The sequence below is a fragment of the Bos mutus genome, chromosome 12, assembly GCF_027580195.1.
Source record: "Bos mutus isolate GX-2022 chromosome 12, NWIPB_WYAK_1.1, whole genome shotgun sequence".
Taxonomy (NCBI): Eukaryota; Metazoa; Chordata; class Mammalia; order Artiodactyla; family Bovidae; genus Bos; species Bos mutus.
This window is the reverse complement of record NC_091628.1, coordinates 33,671,326-33,691,130: the sequence shown is the minus strand read 5'-3', so window position 1 is coordinate 33,691,130 and position 19,805 is coordinate 33,671,326. Positions and strand designations below refer to the sequence as shown.

The window sequence follows — 19,805 nt, the reverse complement described above, 5'->3', positions numbered from 1 at the left end:
TTCTAACTGTTACTTCCTGACCTGCATACAGATTTCTCAAGAGAAAGGTCAGGCAGTCTGGTATTCCTGTCTCTTTAAGAATTTTCCAGAGTTGTAGTCCACACAGACAAAGGCTTTGGCATAGTCAATAAAGCAATCGGAGACCAGGATAAAGTGAGGGGGTGGGGCAGAGGGGTGGGCAGTTTTGCTGGAGTCAAGGCCAGGCTGCAGTGGAAAGGAGGTCTCTTTTGTTAGCATTTTACAAGTTGTTTTCTCAGAAGTGGGATGTACCAAAGATTATTACATTGAATACTAGACACACTTTAGGTGCAATGTTGTGAGTACAAGACAAAACTTAATGGGATGACTGAAATGGACTTCACAATGAATTTGTAAGTTTACATGCTTTCATGATCACAGTTGTTGATCTTAGTTAGTGTTAGTTGCTCAGTCATGAACAACTCTTTGCGACCCCATGGACTGCAGTCCACCAGGCTCCTCTGTCCATGAGATTTTCCAGGCAAAGATACTGGAGTGGGTTGCCATTTCCTTCTCCAGGAAGTCTTCCCAACCCAGGGATTGAACCCGGGTCTCCTGCACTGCAGGCACATTCTTTACTGACTGAGCTACAAGGGAAGCGTTGATCTTAGTAGAGCTCAAATGTTAAAGAATGAATTTCAGTTTTAAGATTTAGCTGGGATAGGTAAAACCAGCTCTGTACAAATGCCTTTTATCTTTACCTTAGGTCCACAGAATGTCTCCAGGGTTATCTTGTTTAAGCTGTGCCTTCTCTGTATTTCCAAAACTTTGCTCCAAGTTCTATGTCTAATTGCGAAATAGCTCGGATTGTGTCTATTGTGTAAAGTGTGAGAAAACTCTAAAGGGACAGAGGCCTCATGTTCTTTAAGAAATGACCACCGATAAAAGAAATGCTCACATACTGAGGTCTGGGGAAGTCATTCTGGCTTACACATTAACTTGATTTTTATGCTAAGTGAAACAACTGGCTTGTGGCCTATCAAACGCTTTAATTACTAAAGAAAAGGGCACATTGACCAGAAGTAAAGAATGTCTGTGTTTAAAAATGAAAATAAAGATGAAATGCCTCCCTCCCTGGTCCTCCTTTGATGATAAGCCTTCCTTCCCAGGTGCAGAGGCCCTGCTGACTCGCTGTGCTCATGCTGATTTTTTTTTTAAATTGTTTCTCTGACTTGTTTCTGATAAGAAATAAAGCTGTGCTGAAAAGAAACCCTGCTTCTCTGGAGCAATTTCTCAGAGTCATCTGAGCATCAGGCTTGCGGGTTCGTCTTCAGTTTGGTTTGAGTAAGACCATTTTCTGTTCCTATTACGGATTGTTTATTGATCATTTTCGTTGGCATAAAACGCACAGGTCAGGTTGAACTTCCCAGGGATCATTCTCTTAATGGGCTGGGGTTGCAGTGGTTCCTGGGTGCTTGCTTGTCAGTGCATTTTGTTTGTAGGGTTCCTCCAGAGTTGTGTTCCCCAGTTTGTGTGGGGGAGCATAGTGACTATTCTTACGTTTGTTAACCTGTTTCTCCATAACTTACAGTTTCTCTTCTCTTTTTAAAAGAGGAGTAAACTGTATGGCCAGCTGAAAATGACACAAGGAATGGTCACTTTTTTGCCTGCACAGAACTGGCAGTACACAGCGGGGCAAGGAAAACAAAAATAGAGTTCGGTCTGTCACCATGCTCCGGCTCTGGTGCCGTCCATGCGCCGGCTCTGGTGCCGTGGAAATCCGAGATGAAGGTTGGGTGTGTGTTTACTGCTGAACTGTGCGGCCTGGCAGGGCTGACAAAGACAGCTGAAGTCCCTTCGAGGGTATTTGAATCTCTTTTTTTTTTTCGCTCTTTGTCAATGTATCACCATTTTTCTGTACCACGTAGTGTCCTTCCTAAAACAGTGGTACTGAGCAATTATTGGGAGGGGATTAAAAACAGGTGCAGGACTGCAACCTTGACTTCTGATCTCAGGAAAGACAAGGCAGCATCCTCTTCTGGCTTGTGAGATGGAGGAGGGAGCTGATGATCAGTGCCTCTCCCAGCTTAAGTGTGTCTTCCTTCCTAAGATGTATCTTACAAAGTAGACATTCATTGTGTGTGTATTACATACAATACACAACACATAACACTTATCATATTAGTTACATGGTATAAATGTTTGTATTTCCTATATATAATCTATAATCTCCTATTTTGATGATAAAGCCTTTGAGTGGGCCAGAAGACCTCAACGACGTTCATTTTATATGCTTTCTCTAAAACAAATTTTAATTGACGTGTTCTAATGCAACCTTTATTTTGGGAGGAAGCCTCATGCAGTCACAACAAAATGGGAATTGATCCCCACCCCCACCCCCCACCCCCACCACCCCCGAGCTCTAGAAGACAACCTGAGATTATCTGAGATTCAGTTAAGCTCTAGCTTGATTGCTTCTAATTTAATAGGAGATGCTTCTGAGAAAAAAATGCTTGTAGCATTTTTATACGTTTGACTTTTCATTAAATTATTACTTATAGAAAAGTGCATGGTTTTCACTTTTTATTTTAATCACATGCATTAAATGTACCTTTTTAAAGTGTACAATTCACTGGGTTTTTATTACATTCAGAGTCCAATGACCATCACCAATCTAATTCCAGAACATTTCCATCAGCTCCAAAGTAACCTTGTACCCCTTAGCAGCCCCTCCTCTGAGCCCCTAGCAGTCACTTACCTGCTTTGTCTCCATGGATTTGCCTGGTTGGGACATTTCTTGTAAGTCCTAGGATATGGGGCTTTTTGCACCTAGCTTCTTTGACTTAGTATAGTTTCTTTTTAAAATTTTATTTTATTATTGGAATATAAAGGCTTTATAACATTGTGTGTCTGCTGTGCAACATGAATCATTTGTTGTTGTTCATTTGCTCAGTTGTGTCTGACCCTTTGAGACCCCATGGACTGCAGCACACCAGGCTTCCCTGTCCCTCACTGTGTCCCAGCGTTTGCCCAAGTTGGTGTCCATTAAATCGGTGATGCCATCCAATCATCTCATCCTCTGTCGCCCTTTTCTCCTCCTGCCCTCAATCTTTCCCAGCTTCAGGGTCTTTTCCAGAGCTTCCCTGGTGGTTCAGATGGTAAAGAATCAGATATGTGTATACATATTTGCCTTCCCTCTTGAGCCTCCCTCCCACCTCCCCATCTCTAGGTCACTACAGAGCACCGAGGTGAACTCCCTGTGCCAGACAGCAGCTTCCTACTACATATCTGTTTACACATGGTAATGTATATATGTCAATCCTACTCCCCCAGTTTATCTAGCCCTCTCCTTCCCCACCACCTGCCATGTCCACGGGTCCATTCTGTCTGTGTCTCTGTTTCTGGCCTGCAAATGGGTTCATCTCTACCATTTCTCTAGATTCCATATATATGTGCTGGGGCCTTCGCAGGTGGTACAGTGGTAAAGAATCCACCTGCTGATGCAGAAGATGCAGGAGACTTGGGTTTGATCCCTGGGGTGGAAAGATCTCCTGGAGAAGGAAATGGCAACCCATTCCAGTATTCTTGCCTGGAAAATTCCATGGACAGAGGAACCTTGCAGGCTAGAGTCCATGGGGTCTCAAAGAGTTGGACATGACTGAGCATGCATGCACACATGTATATGTGTTAATATATGATGCTTATTTTTCTCTTTCTGATTTACTTCACTCTGTATGACAGACTCTAGGTCCATCCACATCACTACAAATGACCCAATTTCACTCCTTTTGATGGCCGAGTAATATTCCATTGTATATTACTTCTTCAATGTACAGATCTTACTTACCCATTCATCTGTCTATGGGCACTTAGGTTGCCTCCATGTCCTAGGTGTTGTAAATAGTGCTGCAGTGAACATTGGGGTATGTGTGTCTTTTTGAATTATGGCTTTCTTAAGGTATATGCCGACTTGTGGAATTGCTGGGTCATATGGTAGCTCTATTTTTAATTTTTTAAGGAATCTCTATGCTGTTCTCCATTGTGGCTGCACCAATTTACATTCCCATCAACAATGCAAGAGGGTTCCCTATTCTCCACACCCTTGCCAACACTCGTTATTTCCAGTGAAAATGTTAGTTGCTTAGTCATGTCCAACTCTTTTCCACCCCATGGATTGTGGCCCACCAGGCTCCTCTGTCCATGTAATTCTCCAGGCAAGAATACTAGAGTGGGTAACCATTCTCTTCTCCAGGGGATCTTCCCGATCCAGGGACGGGATTGAGCCCAGGTCTCCTGCTCTGCAGGTGGATTCTTAACCTTCTGAGCCAGCAGGAAGCCCTGTTCCAGTTTTTTAGATAATAGCCATTCTAACAGATGTGAGGTAATACCTCATCATGGTTTCTTAAATTGAAGTGTAGTTGATGTACAATATTATATAAGTTACATGTGAACAATAGTGATTCACAATTTTTAAAGGTTACACTTTATTTATGTGCTTAGTAGCTCAGTCGTTACTCAGTAGCTGAGTCCTACTCTTTGTGACCCCAGGGACTGTAGCCTGCTGGGCTCCTCTTCCCATGGGATTCTACAGTCAAGAATACTGGATCGGATAGCCTATCCATTCTCCAGGTAAACTTCCTGATCCAGGAATCCAACCGGGGTCTCCTGCGTTGCAGGTGGATTCTTTACCAACTGAGCTACCAGGGAAGCCTTCAATCCATTTATAGTTGTTATAAAATACTGGCTATATTCCTTGTAGAATATGTCCTTGTAGCTTATTTGATACATAAATCTGTAGCTCATACACCCAGCCCCTAAATTGCCCTTTCCCCTTCCCTCTCTCCTCTGGTAACCACGAGTTTGTTCTCTTTCTTGTTATAGTCACTAGTTTGCTGTATTTTTTAGAAGCCAATAAGTGATATCATACAATATTTCTTAAGATAATGGTAATTTATTAATCCAACATTAATAAGGCATTAAAAAGAAGAGTAAACTACCCTTCCTATTTCTTCGAATCATAAAATGTTTGCATTTTTGAAAATATGAGAGCAGAAACAGAAATAAAGAAGGAAAAAAGTCATCTATGTTTTTAAAGCCCAAAGAAGATAACTACTACTAACATTTTGGTGTCTGTCCTCTTAATAAGAAATAATGAGTTTTAATTCTTTCCTTTCACTGGTTTGCTGTATTTGTATTTTTTCAGAGTCACAATCTGAAAATCTTAAATCAGTGAGTGACTCTGAGGCATTCTGTGATCCTTAGTGGATTTTTAACCTAGGATGATTAGACCTTGAAAGCAGATGAGAAGTGAGAGAAGTTCTGGGTGGGAGATTTGTAACCTAGAAAAGTCCTGTCCCATAAGTATTTAAGGAAGACTCCTACCTCTAAAAACCTTGTGTTTTCAGTAAGAGCTTTTAACTGTTATCAACTTTTGGGGATGATTTCTTTAGAAAGAGTTTCACTTTCTACAAAAAAGGTGATGAATTAGAAAACACAGTCTCTCTCAGCTTTAAACTGAGAGAGCTTTAAACTTTAAACTTTGGTAGCAAATTCAGCCTTGTTTATGCTGAGATTTTGTTTCTGTGTGACAAATTATTTATTTCACTGTAATTCTTTTATGGAAGCATAGTTTATCCACACATCAATATGGCATGGTGTGTCTCAATTTAAAAGAAGGGAGAAAATAGGCGATAAGAAAAAACAGAGGTTAGAAGCAAGAAAACCAGAGGTCAGAGAAGGAACACTTGGCTCAGCCTTTAATCAGCAAAAGCAGAAAGGAATTGTGATGTGTCCTGAGAATTAGTGTCCAGTCGTGGAGAGACTCTGCCCTGGGGCCACCGAGCTGTTTCTGATACTGAGGTGAGAATGGGATTTCTCTCGTGGGAAGCAAACTGGCGCTGTGATCAGGGACCACAACCTCCAAGCATCCTTGAAGAAGGTGGAATGATGTGCCTGCCTGCAGCCCTCCTGGTGCTCACCGGGTGCTGGGGCTGGGCAGGGACAGTCCTGGGGCAGTTCTTGCAAATGGTCCCTATTAGATGTACCTGGGGCTGCCTCAGGGTCTCCCTCCCAGGGAGCTGGTGCTACCTCTTCCCAGGAGGCGGGAGATGCTTCAGGACAGAAGTTACAGGAGACAACTCTGCTGGCTCTCCTGTGGGTGTCCCCGGTGTCTTTGTGAGGCGCTCCAGACTCAATCTGGCCACTTGGTATAAGAAAGAGCCTCTGATTTGTGCTATCACTTTCAGGGATGATGTTTGCTGCTGCCTCCGCACATCCTTGATCCATGACGGGCTTTAAAAATGTCACAGGATTCTAACTCCCTCTACTGATTTTGGGTTTTAACTAGGACATATCCCATGTATGGTTTTATTCAGTATGTGGAGTTTGAGGTCTTCTATATATTTTCTAGATGTCAGCCGAAAGCCGTCATGCTGAGAGATCTTTGCTGTCTATGGAGCTGGAGAATTAAAATCCAAGAGTCATCTTATTTATTTTTAATTGAAATTTAATTGATTTGCAGTGTTTTAATTTCTGCTGCATAGCAAAGTGATTCAGTTATACATATATATATATTCTTTTAATATTCTTTTCCATTATGATTTATCACCGAGTATTGAATGAAACTCCAGTACTTTGGCCACCTCAAGCTAAGAGTTGACTCATTGGAAAAGACCCTGATGCTGGGAGGGATTGGGGGCAGGAGGAGAAGGGGACAACAGAGGATGAGATGGCTGGATGGCATCACTGACTCGATGGACGTGAGTCTGAGTGAACTCCGGGAGTTGGTGATGGACAGGGAGGCCTGGTATGCTGCAATTCATGGGGTCGCAAAGAGTCGGACATGACTGAGCGACTGATCTGATCTGATTGAATGTAATTCCTTGTGCTCTACAGTAGGACCTTGTTGTTTGTCCCTCCTGTGTATAATAGTTTGCATCTGCTAACCCCCCAAATCCCAATACTTCCCTCCATAAGCTCTCCTCCCCCTTGGAAGGAGAGTTCTCTGTTCTCTGTGAGTCTGTTTCTGCTTCATAGATAAGTTCAATCGTGTCCTATTTTAGACGTCACATCTAAGTGACATCATGAGATATTTGTCTTTTCCTGACTTAAAATGACACTCTCTAGGTATATCCACGTTTCTGCCGGTGGCCCTATTTCATTCTTCTCCACGGCTGACCATTTTCCGTTGTGTCTATGTGCCACATGTTTATCCGTTCATCTGTTGATGGGCATTTACGTTGTCTTCATGTCCTGGCTGTTGCAAATAGTGCTGCTGTGAACATGGAGGTGAGGTATCTTTTGGGATTATAGTTTTGTCTGAATATATGCCCAAGAGTGGAATTGATGGCACTTCTATTTGTAATTTTTAAAGACCCTCCATGGTGGCTGCACCGGTTTACATGCCCACAACAGTGTAGGTGAGTCCCCTTTCTCCACACCCTCCAGGAGCCATTTTACGGGAGGAGGTTAGCCAGGGAGAAACTGCGGTTGCATGTGTCACCCGTTTGCACCATCCTTGTAAATGATGTGACGAGGTACTTGCCTGAATTTTGCAGGAAGATCAGTTAGCTGGGAGGTGCTCCAGGGTGGCCAGGACAGCCTAGGTCTTGGCGTGGCTCTCGCCCTGACTCAATCATGGACTCTATGATCAATCCTCAGATGTGACTGGGAAGTACAGCCAGGAAGACTTTAGAGGGTTTACTGTAGCAGCAGGAAATAGCACTGAGTAGTATTCTTCCCTCCCTTTTTTTCCCCTTCTCTAATTTAGTAGGTAAAAGGGTTTTTTTTTTTTTTTTCAATCAAAAAGTCCCGCGCTCCTCAATTCCACATGACACTCTACTACCCACTGTGAGTTTCTTGTGCTCGAGAGTTGTGTTTCCTGCCAGGTGAACTAGAGCAGGACAGTTTCAGGACGTAACACAATTCTCCCAGATTATCATGAGATCAGCCCTGAGCTCTCCTAATACTCAGAGACCCATCAGCGGTTACTGTCGCCTTAGTCTCCATGTGTCCGTGCAGGGGACGGAGCGCCATGCCTCTGGCCCACAGCTGGAGAAGATACTGCTCTATAGGTAATGAATACATCTGCAGCTGTTGAGCAGAGATGGAGCCCGCACAGGAGTGGCTCATGGGGTCCCTCTGAGGAGCAGCAAGGTTTTGAGTAGACGGTTAGTCTGTAGTCATCAATTCTTCATTCTTATGCCTTCTCAGTACTGAGCATGTGTCATTTAGCTTAAAATGAAGCTGAAACAGCCTTGATGATGATATAGGGAATTCTTTTTATTTTTGCAAATGTTAACCAAATATTTTAAAAATATTTGTTGAGAGCCTTGAAATAGCTTTTTTGTAATGCAAATATTTAGGTGAAACCTTGAATTAGATAGTACTTAGGACAGAGGTTACACGTGAAAATGATTTAATAATATTCTGTGGCCTTGGAATAGGTTTCTTTACCCCTCAGCAGGTGAAAGAAATATTATAAGCTCGAAACTTTGTGCTTCCAATTGGCAGGAGAGGAAGTAATTTTAATGTTGAGCATTACAAATCTATTTTTGTTTTCTGCTATTTCTTTTAGTTTAAATACCATGGTGAGTTATTGTTAGGCATTTAATCTGTTTTGGCAACACTGATGGAATGACTGCTGAAGTATAAAAATCCAAAGAACATGAGTTGAACTCTAAGTTTCTGGGCAACTTCTTTTAATTGGTAATAATTACAGCTGTTAAACTGTAGCTGAACAGACTCTAAAGCTGTTTGTCAAGATACAGTGCTTTTTTTTTTTAAGATACAGTGATTTTGGCAATCAAATGTTTTGATCCCTGCTGTACAATTAGAACAACAGTATCAGGACCTTGAGTCCAGAAGTTCTAGTCGTTTATGCCAGACGTGTGTGATGAGGTGTTGCTGCACCAGGTACCATGAAGCAGTCTGGGAGCTCCCTCCTCCTCATTCGGTCTGCTGTCCTTGCCTATCTGCTCGTTCATTTTTTCTCCATCCTAACTATAACTTGGGACTCAGGTTTTTGCAACCTGATGCAAATTATTCTTGCAGATATACTTTAAGTATTATTGGATGACCAAGAAAACGGCTATGGTAAACACCCAACACTAAAATTCCATGCTTTGCGTATATATGTTTTTCAGTAATTAGACTGGACTTTTAAAAATTGAGATTATTGACCTATATAACATGTTAGTTTTGGGTATACAACATAATGATTTGATATTTGTATGCAGCTAACTGTACTCTTGCCTGGAAAATCCCATGGATGGAGGAGCCTGGTAGGCTGCAGTCCATGGGGTCTCTGGGAGTCGGACATGACTGAGTGACTTCACTTTCACTTTTCACTTTCATGCATTGGAGAGGGAAATGGCAAGCCACTCTAGTGTTCTTACCTGGAGAATCCGGGGAACGGGAGAGCCTAGTGGGCTGCCATCTATGGGGTCGCACAGAGTCAGACACAACTGAAGCGACTTAGCAGCAGCAGCAGCAGCAAACAGATCACCACAGTGAATCTTACTGACATCCATCACACAAAACTAGAAGTTTTTTCCTGGTTGTGTCACTACATGTAACAAATGAAACCTACTGCTCTCCTGGAGGAGATGAAGCAAGTTCAGGGTGGTACGCTGTGGAGAGCTAGGCTACTCTCATAGAGACCGAGGACAAAGGTGGTTGCCAGGAGCCTGGGGGTAGGGAGGTAGGCAGTCAGTGTTTAATGGGAACAGAGTTTCAGTTTTGCAAGAGAAAGAGTTCTGGAGGTTGGCTACACGAGGATGTGAATGTACTTAACACTTCCTGTATGCTTAAAGCACATATTTCTTAACCATTTTTACCACAGTTAAAAAAAAAATACATGAAATTGTGTGTATCCATCATGACTCGATTTAGCCAGTAGTTTATGGGGTCAATGCTGGAATGGTAACGCAGACTCCCTCCCCATCCCATTCTCCATCCTCACTCACTAAAATTTTTTTGCTATTTTACATTTCTCCCTATAAAATACTATATAACTCATTTATTGTCTCTCCCCTACCCCAGATTGTGAGTGAAGGAGTCTTTTGGGCCTAGAAAAGAAAACAACAGTCTCAAAGGCCCTTGCTGAATCATCTAACTCCGGAGAAAACAAAACAGAACTTTAGGTCCCGCCCTGATGCTCCAGGCCAGTTGCATCTATTTGGAACTTATCACCCCCTGTTCAGAAACCTTCCACCCCCTACACCTGCCCAGAAGACTTATCACCCCCTGCCCAACTACAAATGCCATCTCAACTAAAAAATACCCAAAACATCCCGCCTGATTAACGTTTCCCTTATCGCTTCCACAAGCCTCGATACAAATATGGAGCCTCCCTGATCCCTCTCCGCGCTCAGCCTGGTCGTTAGGCCGACTGTCTCCCCTCCTTACCTGAATGAAGGTAACCTACGTCTGTTGAGGTTGTCTTTCCTCTTTCTGCCTCGGCCCGAACTATGCCTTACAGTGAGGGCAGACCCTTCTGCCTGTTTTGTTTTTGCTGTAGCTCTCACGTCTGGAAGGGTTCCTGGTCCACAGTAGGGGACCAGCCAGGTTCTATTGGTTTCATTGTTCTGCATGTGTCTCTCTAATTTTCCCAGCACCTTTTGTTGCAGAGACTGTCCTTTCCCCATTGGGTATTCTTGGCTCCCTTGTTGAATGTTAGTTGACTGTAAATGTCGTGATTTAATTCAGGGCTTCCTATTCTGTTTCATTGGTCAGTATTGAACTCCTTGTTAACTTTATTCTTGAGCTCACTGAACTGCATTTCTGAATTTTCCTGTAGCTCATTGAATTTCTTCCTAACAGCTGTTGTGAATTCTTTCAGTTAGATCGCAATATTCCATGTCTTTGGGTTTAGTTGCTGGAAAATTGTCACTTTCTTTTTTTGTGATGCTGTACTATCATGATTTTTCATAGTGCCTGGTGGAAAGTGCCCCTGCTGCCGCACTTGACGTCTTGGATACCTTCCTAATTTAGACTATTCTTCACTTACTTTGATTCTAATAGTTCAACAGTTTGCTAGTTAGGAGTCTTCTTGTTTTCCCGGAGGTGGTGTTACAGCACGAGTTTTTGGTTTCTCTGAGCTGACTCACCAGTAAGGTTGAGAGTGGGCACGTTAAGAACAGACACAGAGAAACAAAGGGTGGGGGCAGAGTAGGGTGAGGTGTATCTGTGCCCTTGGGTGCGCCCACACCTGGTAAGGGGATCCTTGACTGGCGGGGGGATCCCAGAGGTCAGTGGTGGTGCTCTTGCCTACTGGGACAGACAGCAGGGGACACTCTCCTCAGGGTTCTTCGTCCAGTCCACCACCTCCCGTCCCTTTCCCTCCCCTGGTCGCTGGGGCCCATCCTCAGAGAGCAGCCGGTCCTGGCAGGATCACCTCCACCCTCCGCCGCCTCTGCCAATGGTTGTGCTCATCTGCCACCAGGTGGACAGCCTCCTCTGCCCCCGCTGTCCCCATGTCCAGTCCCCGTGCCCCGCGGCCTCTTCCGAGGTCCAGTCCACCACTCTCAGGGGCGCAGATTGGTGCATCTCTCAGTGTCCTGGGCTACTAAGCAGAGATGCTTTTTCAAAAAAAATTTTTATATTGGAGGATTATTGCTTTACAATGTTGTGTTAGATTCTGCCACACAATAATGTGAGTCAGCCATAAGCGTACGCAGATTCCCTCCGTCTTAAGCCTCCCACCCCCCGACGCCATCCCACCCCTCTAGATTGTCACAGAGCACCGGGTTGAGCTTCCTGTGTTATCCAGCAACTTCCCACTAGCTATCGGTTTTACACATGGAAGTGTATGGAGATCAGTGCTTCTCTCCCAATTTGTCCCACCCTCTCCTTCCCGCTCTGTGTCCACAAGTCTGTTCCCTGTGTCTGCATCTCTGTTCATGCCCTGCAAACAGATTCATCAGTACCACTTTCTAGATCCACATATATGCATTAATAAATAACATTTGTATTTCTCTTTCTGACTTCACTCTGTATAGCAGACTCAGGGTTCATCCACCTCACTAGAACTGACTCATATCTGTTCCTTTTTATGGCTGACTAATATTCCATTGTATATTTGTGCCACATCTTTTTTATCCTTTCATCTGTTGATGGATATCTAGGTTGCTTCCGTGTCCTGGCTACTGTAAATAGTGCTGCAGTGAACATTGGGGTACAGGTGTCTTTTTGAATTATGGTTTTCTTAGAGCATATGCCTAGTAGTGAGATTGCTGGGTCATATGGTGGATTTATTACTAGTTTTGGAAAGAAATGGCTGAGGCACTATTTTCCCAGTTACGGATATCCATGGGCTTCCCAGATAGCCCAGTGGTAAAGACTTAACCTACCAAAGATTCAATCTGCCATAGACTCAACCTGCCAATGCAGGAGACATCTCCCCAATGTGGTTTTCAATCTTTGGGTTGGGAAGATGCTCTGGAAAAGGAAATGGCAACCCACTCCTGTATTCTTGCCTGGAGAAATCCCATGGACAGAGGAGCCTGGTGGGCTACAGTCCATGGGGTTACAAAGAGTTGCATATGACCTAGCACACACATGGATGTCTGATTAGTTGTAAATAACAGAGGGAGAAAAGAGGAATGATTCGCACCACCTTGATGCTGCCTGAACTTTTTTAAAACTCTGTTTCTGCTTAATGTTAAAAGAGAATATGTTCTGTTTGCCACAGCAAAGGGGGATAATAATTTGAGAGCAGGTAGATTAACTTGGACTTCAAACCTTTGTCCTCTCTCTGCTTATACTCTTGAGCATAACTTCCCTGGTTTGCCCCCTCACCTTTCCTTTGTGAGCTTTCAATTATAAGCTTTTTTCTTTTTTAAAAATTGAAGTATAATTGACCTACAGCATTGCTAGTTTCAGAGGCATGACATAGTGATTCGATTTTTCTGCGCATCTGAAAATGCTCATCATGATAAATCTAGTCACTGTCTGTGGCTGCGCAAAGCTATTGCAGTATTATTGACTCTGTTCTCCGGGCTGTACACTTCATCCCCGAGAATCATGCTGGAAGTTTGTAGCTTTTAATCTCTCCTACATATTTCCCTGCTCCCTCCACCTTCCTCCCCTCTGGCAACCTCATGGTTGTTCTCTGTACATATAACTGTTTCTGTTTTGTTATGTTTGTTCATTTGCTTTTTTCGATTCCACCTATAAATGAAATCACATATATTTGTCTTTCTCTTGTTTTATTTTTATTCAGTTTGACATACTTCCTGATTTTCCTTTTCATTTCTTCATTTGCCCTACAGTTGAGAAGTGTGTTTTAATTTTCAAATATTTGGAAATTTTCAAAGAGCTTCTCATTATTGATTTCTAACTGTGGTCAGAGAACATGTTTTGTATAATTTCAGCCCTTTTAAAGGAGTTGAGACTTTATAGTATAAATGTGGTTTATCTTGTTGAATGGTCCGCCATATGCTTCTGTTGGGTGGAGTGTTCTGGAAGTGCCAGCTGTGTCAAGTTGCCTTATAATGATATTCAGATTGCTGCGTGGTTGCTTGTTTCACTATTGACTTCTCTTTCTCCTTGATGTATCAACTGCTGAGACATATTCAAGCCTCCAAGTATACTTGTGGCTTTGGCTGTTTCTACATATAAGTCTGTTAGTTTTCGTTCATGTAGGTTTGAATAGAGGTGTAAATATTTAGTGTTAAGTCTTCTTGGTGAGTTGAGTCCTTTGTCTTTCTGAGAGATGCCTTTTACCCCAGTAAAATTGCTGTAAAATCTCCTTTTGCCTGGTGCTGTTGTAACCATGCGTTCCGGGAAACAAACTCCCTCAGAAGGACAATGCAGATAGTGGAGTGCAGTTCATTACACCGGCGGGGCCAAGGCAGAGTCTCCTCTTAGCCAAGGACCCCGACCAGTTTTTGTGAAAACCTTATATATCCCAATGACTTTCTTGGTGGCTCAGACAGTAAAGTGTCTGCCTACAATGCGGGAGACCTGAGTTCGATTCCTGGGTTGGGAAGATGCTCTGGAAAAGGAAATGGCACCCCACTCCAGTACTCTTGCTTGGAAAATCCCACAGACAGAGGAGTGTGGTAGGCTATAGTTCACGGGGTCGCAAAGAGTCGGACACGACTGAACGACTTCACTTTCACTTCACTATATAGGTACCTAAACCCACCTCCCCAAATTCCCTGAAAGGAGTCTGAACAAAGGAAAAAGAAAGATAAAGTTAACCCGTGATTCATATGCCTTAAGCCTAGGTAGTTAACAGTGGACAATTATCAATAGGTTTGTGGTCATACCCCAATAAGCACAATAGAATGTATGACTATTCGGTTACACAGATAATTAGGGTATTCTTTTAGGTGATGGAGAGCCCTGGGGCTCTTCCTTCCGGGGGCCTGGTTTTCCAGTTGGTATATTGTTTCCATAGATATTGGGCATATAGCTCAAAGTCCACAGTCTGGCCCAAGATGGAATCCTGCTTTCAAGATAGAGCCCGTTCTGTTTCCTCCTTCAGTGCTGTTAAACTCCAGCCTCCTTTTGTTATCCTCCTTGGCATCTCTTTTCATTTATCCTATCTGTTTTATATTTAAGATGGATTTCTTATAGATTGACTATAGTTCGATCTTTTTAATTCAGTATGAAAGTTGAATAGAGTACTTGGACTATTTATAATTAACATAGTTATCAATGTGGTTGGGTTTAAATTGTCTTTGTTTTTTATTTGTCCAATCCCTTCTTTGTTCCTTACTTTCCTCTTTTATCACTTAAAAAATATTAATTGTGTATTTTAGATATTTTTTGATGGTTGTTCCAGGATTTCCTATATACATCTTTTCATTTGTCACTTATTCTGAAAGAGATGGGAATACCAGACCATCTGATCTGCCTCTTGAGAAATTTGTATGCAGGTCAGGAAGCAACAGTTAGAACTGGACATGGAACAACAGACTGGTTCCAGATAGGAAAAGGAGTACGTCAAGGCTGTATATTGTCACCCTGCTTATTTAACTTCTATGCAGAGTACATCATGAGAAACGCTGGCCTGGAAGAAACACAAGCTGGAATCAAGATTGCTGGGAGAAATATCAATAACTTCAGATATGCAGATGATACCACCCTTATGGCAGAAAGTGTAGAGGAACTAAAAAGCCTCTTGATGAAAGTGAAAGAGGAGAGTGAAAAAGTTGGCTTAAAGCTCAACATTCAGAAAACAAAGATCATGGCATCTGGTCCCATCACTTCATGGGAAATAGATGGGGAAACAGTGGAAACAGTGTCAGACTTTATTTTTGGGGGCTCCAAAATCACTGCAGATGGTGACTGCAGCCATGAAATGAAAAGACGCTTACTCCTTGGAAGGAAAGTTATGACCAACCTAGATAGCATATTGAAAAGCAGAGATATTACTTTGCCAACAAAGGTTCGTCTAGTCAAGGCTATGGTTTTTCCTGTGGTCATGTATGGATGTGAGAGTTGGACTGTGAAGAAGGCTGAGCACTGAAGAATTGATGCTTTTGAACTGTGGCGTTGGAGAAGACTCTTGAGAGTCCCTTGGACTGCAAGGAGATCCAACCAGTCCATTCTGAAGGAGATCAGCCCTGGGATTTCTTTGGAAGGAATGATGCTAAAGCTGAAACTCCAATACTTTGGCCACCTCATGCGAAGAGTTGACTCATTGGAAAAGACCCTGATGCTGGGAGGGATTGGGGGCAGGAGGAGAAGGGGACGACAGAGGATGAGATGGCTGGATGGCATCACCGACTCGATGGACGTGAGTCTGGGTGAACTCCGGGAGTTGGTGATGGACAGGGAGGCCTGGCGTGCTGCAATTCATGGGGTAGCAAAGAGTCGGACACAACTGAGCGACTGAACTGAACTGAACCATCAAATAACAAAGTATTTTATGTGTAATGTAAGAACCTTAATATGGTATCTTTTATTTACTCCCCTTCTATCCTTTGCACTATTCAGTTTGTTGTTGTGAAGGAGGAAACAAAACAGGCTCTATCTTAAAAGCAGGACTCCATCTTGGGCCGGTCTGTGGACTTTGAGCTATGTGCCCAGTATCTGTGGAAACGACATACCAACTGGAAAATCAGTCCCCTGGAAGGAAGAGCCCCAGGGCTCTCCATCGCCTAAAAGAATACCCTAATTATCTGTGTAACCGAGTAGTCATGCATTCTATTATGCTTACTGGGGATGACCACAGGCCTATTGATAACTGTCCACTGTTAACTACGAGCTGTGATTCATGGGGTCGAAAAGAGTCGGACATGACTGAGCGACTGAACTGAACTGAACTGAACTGAACTACCTAGGCTTAAGGCATATGAATCATGGGTTAACTTTGATTGTATCTTTCTTTTTTCCTTTGTTCAGACTCGTTTCAGGGAGTTTGGGGAGGTGAGTTTGGGTACCTACACTTAGGGTATATAAGGTTTTCACAAAACTGGTCGGGGTCCTTGGCTAAGAGGAGACTTAGGCCACTTGGGCCCACTGGTGTAATGAACTGCACTCCACTATCTGCATTGTCCTTCGGAGGGAGTTTGTTTCCCGGAACCCGTGGCTGCAGCAGTTGTTTAGTCGCTCAGTCAAGTCCGACTCTGCGACCCCGTGGACTACACAGCACGCCAGTTTTCTCTCTCCTTCACCATCTCCCGGAGCTTGCTCAAACTCATGTCCATCGAGTTAATGATGCCATCCAACCATCTTGTCCTCTGTTGTCCCCTTCTCCTTCTGCTCAACCTTTCCCAGCATCAGGGGCTTTTCTAGTTAAGTTGGCTCTTCTCATCAGGTGGCCAAAGTATTGGAGCTTCAGCATCAGTCCTTCTAATGAATATTCAGGATTGATTTCCTTTAGGAAATTAGTTTAGTTCCAAGTATAATTTGCACAACACACTTTTATATTATCTATTAAAAATTTGTACAGAAATGTCCCACTTACCTAATGTATTTCCAGTTTTAGGCATCCCTTTGTGTGTGTGTGTGTGTGTGTGTGTGTGTGTCTGTGTGTGATCTAAGTTTCTATCTATGTTCTTTTCCTTCAGCTTAAAAATCTTCCTGTAACTTTTCTTATAGTTCATAAATTCTGTTGCCTTTTGCTTTTCTTAAAAAACGAAGTCTTGAGTTCTTCATTTTTGAAAGACATTATTACTTGGTATAGAATTCTAAGTTAAACTCTTTGAAGATATTTTTCCATTTTCTTTTAGACTTGCATAGTTTCTGGTGAGAAGTTTGAGATATTTCTTTGTTCTTCAATTTGTACTATGTTTTCTCTGGCTTATGGTAAGATGTATTTATTCTAGGCTTTGTCATCTGAATGTTGTCTGGCTTCTTTTATACTAAAAGGGGAAAGGGTAAAGTCTTGTTTCTGGGTCAGTCTCAGAGTGAACGGATGTGTTAATTTCTTCCTCCCTGCAGCCCTTCACAGGATGTTTCCTGCAAGCTAAACAAAGGTATTGTAGCTAACTGCTCAATACAGGGAGGCAGGGTTCCCAGAGATGGGCCATTGTGTGCAATTTAAACTTATAGGCAACACCCCTGTAGTGATTAACTTGTAATAGCATACCAAGGTTCTTCCTTATTGCCTCAATACGCATTGTAAGACACTTACAATGGGTATCGCTATAATGGAATAGTCTTTGGTCTTTGGGTAATTCATGACTGTGCTTACCAGTCCTCTAGCCAGGAGGTTTATACCAGGAGATTCAGGTAATGACAGGGTTTGTTTTTTATTTTTTCTGTGATGCATTGTGTCACCATGATACAAATTTGAGGGCCGCCTTAAACCTGGAAAATATTTTCCAGGATGAACTATGACTCCACTGTAGGAAAAGAGTTTGTCAGGTCAGATAGTGCAATATACAAGTGAACCGCTTTTGTGTGCAAGGGAAATATGGGACTTAGTTTAGAGTTGTAAGGTACAGGAGCAATATGGTCGGAAGGACTAGTAGACATCCCCTTGTCATCTGAAACTCACCCTTGGATGGGGGAGAGGAATTCCTGTCTGGAATATAAAGTAAGTAAACAAGAGAGATTCTTGGGAGAAATGAGTCTTGACACAAAGAGAGTGATGCATGTGTTGAGGAATTCTACGCTATGCTATGCTAAGTCACTTCAGTCGTGTCCGACTCTGTGTGACCCCAGAGATGGCAGCACACCAGGCTCCCCTGTCCCTGGGATTCTCCAGGCAAGAACACTGGAGTGGGTTGCCATTTCCTTCTCCAATGCATGAAAGTGAAAAGAGAAAGTGAAGTCCCTCAGTCGTGTCCGACTCCCAGCGACCCCATGGACTGCAGCCCACCAGGCTCTTCCATCCATGGGATTTTCCAGGCAAGTGTACTGGAGTGGGGTGCCGTTGCCTTCTCCGTGAGGAATTCTGGTAGCTGATATTTAGACACTTAAGTGTTCTTATGGTGCTGTGCTTAGTCACTCAGTTGTGTCTGACTTTGTCAGGTCAGATCAGGCCCACCAGGCTCCTCTGTTCATGGGATTCTGAACATTCAGTATTCATGCAAGAATACTGGAGTGGGTTGCCATTTCCTTCTCCTCTTATGGTGTTAGAACTCTTTTATTTGACAATTACAGACATAGGGGTTCATGGAATCATTAATAAAAAAGCTCTGTGCTTGTAAAATTTGTCTTTGTTAACTCTAACACCTCTAGGGAGGGCCTATCAGTGTTTGGGGTCAGGGAGATTAAGAGATTTGTTATGAGGCCTGGAGGTAGGATTATGACGTTGGGTTAGACAGACTTGAGTTCCTTGTAACATCTGGTGTCTGGCTGTGATGAGATCATTGCATTAATAGTGTCGGCTCAGGTGGGAAGCTTTCCACAGGCTTCAGCAGCTTTGTATTTACGGTGAGGCTGCAATTTCACCCTTAGGGAGTGGGCGCTTGACAGCTGTCACCCGTAGCAACAGGATAGGAGAGAACTGAATTGGGAACCATGTTACCCTGGCTCAGATGGTAAAGAACCTGCCTGCAATGCAGAAGATCTGGGTTTGATCCCTGAGTTGGGAAGGTCCCCTGGAGAAGGGAATGGCTATTCACTCCAGTATTCTTGCCTGGAGAATTCCATGGACAGAGGAGCCTGGTGGGCTACAGTCCATGGGTTCACAAAGAGTCAGTCACAACTGAGTGACTTTCACATAAAACATAATTAAGTTTAGAGCACTGACTTTTGACTGTGAAACTATTAATATAATTTTGTTTCAAAACTGTCTTAAAGTTATTCTTAGAGGATGATGGTAAAATTCAAAACAGAATGCAAATTTGTCTTTCAAATTGAAAGTTCCTTAGGGGCTTCCCAGGTGGCTCAGTGGGTAAAGAATCTGCCTGCAATGCAGGAAACATAGGAGACGCAATTTCCATCCCTGGGTTGGGAAGATCCCTCCTGGAGGGATGGCAATGGCAACCCACTCCAGTATTCCCCAGGAGAATTCCGGGGACAGAGGAGTCTGGTGGGCTACAGTCCATGGGATTGCACAGAGTTGGACATGACTTAGCGACTGAGAATGCATGAATAGGCCAAGATGCCGGCATGTTTCCACGATAGGCATTGATATGAAACACGCATTCCTGTTGACAAGTGTGACTCACCCAGGTGTGAGCAGGGGAAGGTGTGCTGGGCCCTCTGTGTCTGCTGCCCCCTGTCTGTGGCCTCACCTGGGGTTGGAACCGATTTCTTGGTGGCCAGTGCCTGCGTGACACCAGGGTGGAATATGTGTGTGTATAGACCAAGCACTGACAGGAGACTTGGATGAGATGGGGGAGGGGCGCAGGTGTGTGTAAGAGGTGCCTTGCTTCCCCTCTGCAGGTGGGTCTGAGAGGAGCTGCTTCCGAGGAGGAGGTTTGAAGGATGGGGAGAGT

The 19,805-nt window shown here is 43.4% G+C and overlaps 1 protein-coding gene across 1 annotated transcript in view; it reads left to right on the top strand.

Annotated features, from left to right (window-relative positions):
- Nucleotides 1-1,221: 1,221 nt before the first annotated feature.
- The window catches only part of LOC102280627 (phospholipid-transporting ATPase IB), a 455,079-nt gene continuing 436,495 nt past the window's right edge, over nucleotides 1,222-19,805 (top strand). Inside the window, exon 1 of the mRNA XM_070380503.1 lies at nucleotides 1,222-1,302. The gene's annotated coding sequence lies outside the window, so the exon portion shown is untranslated. The remainder of the gene's footprint in view (nucleotides 1,303-19,805) is intronic.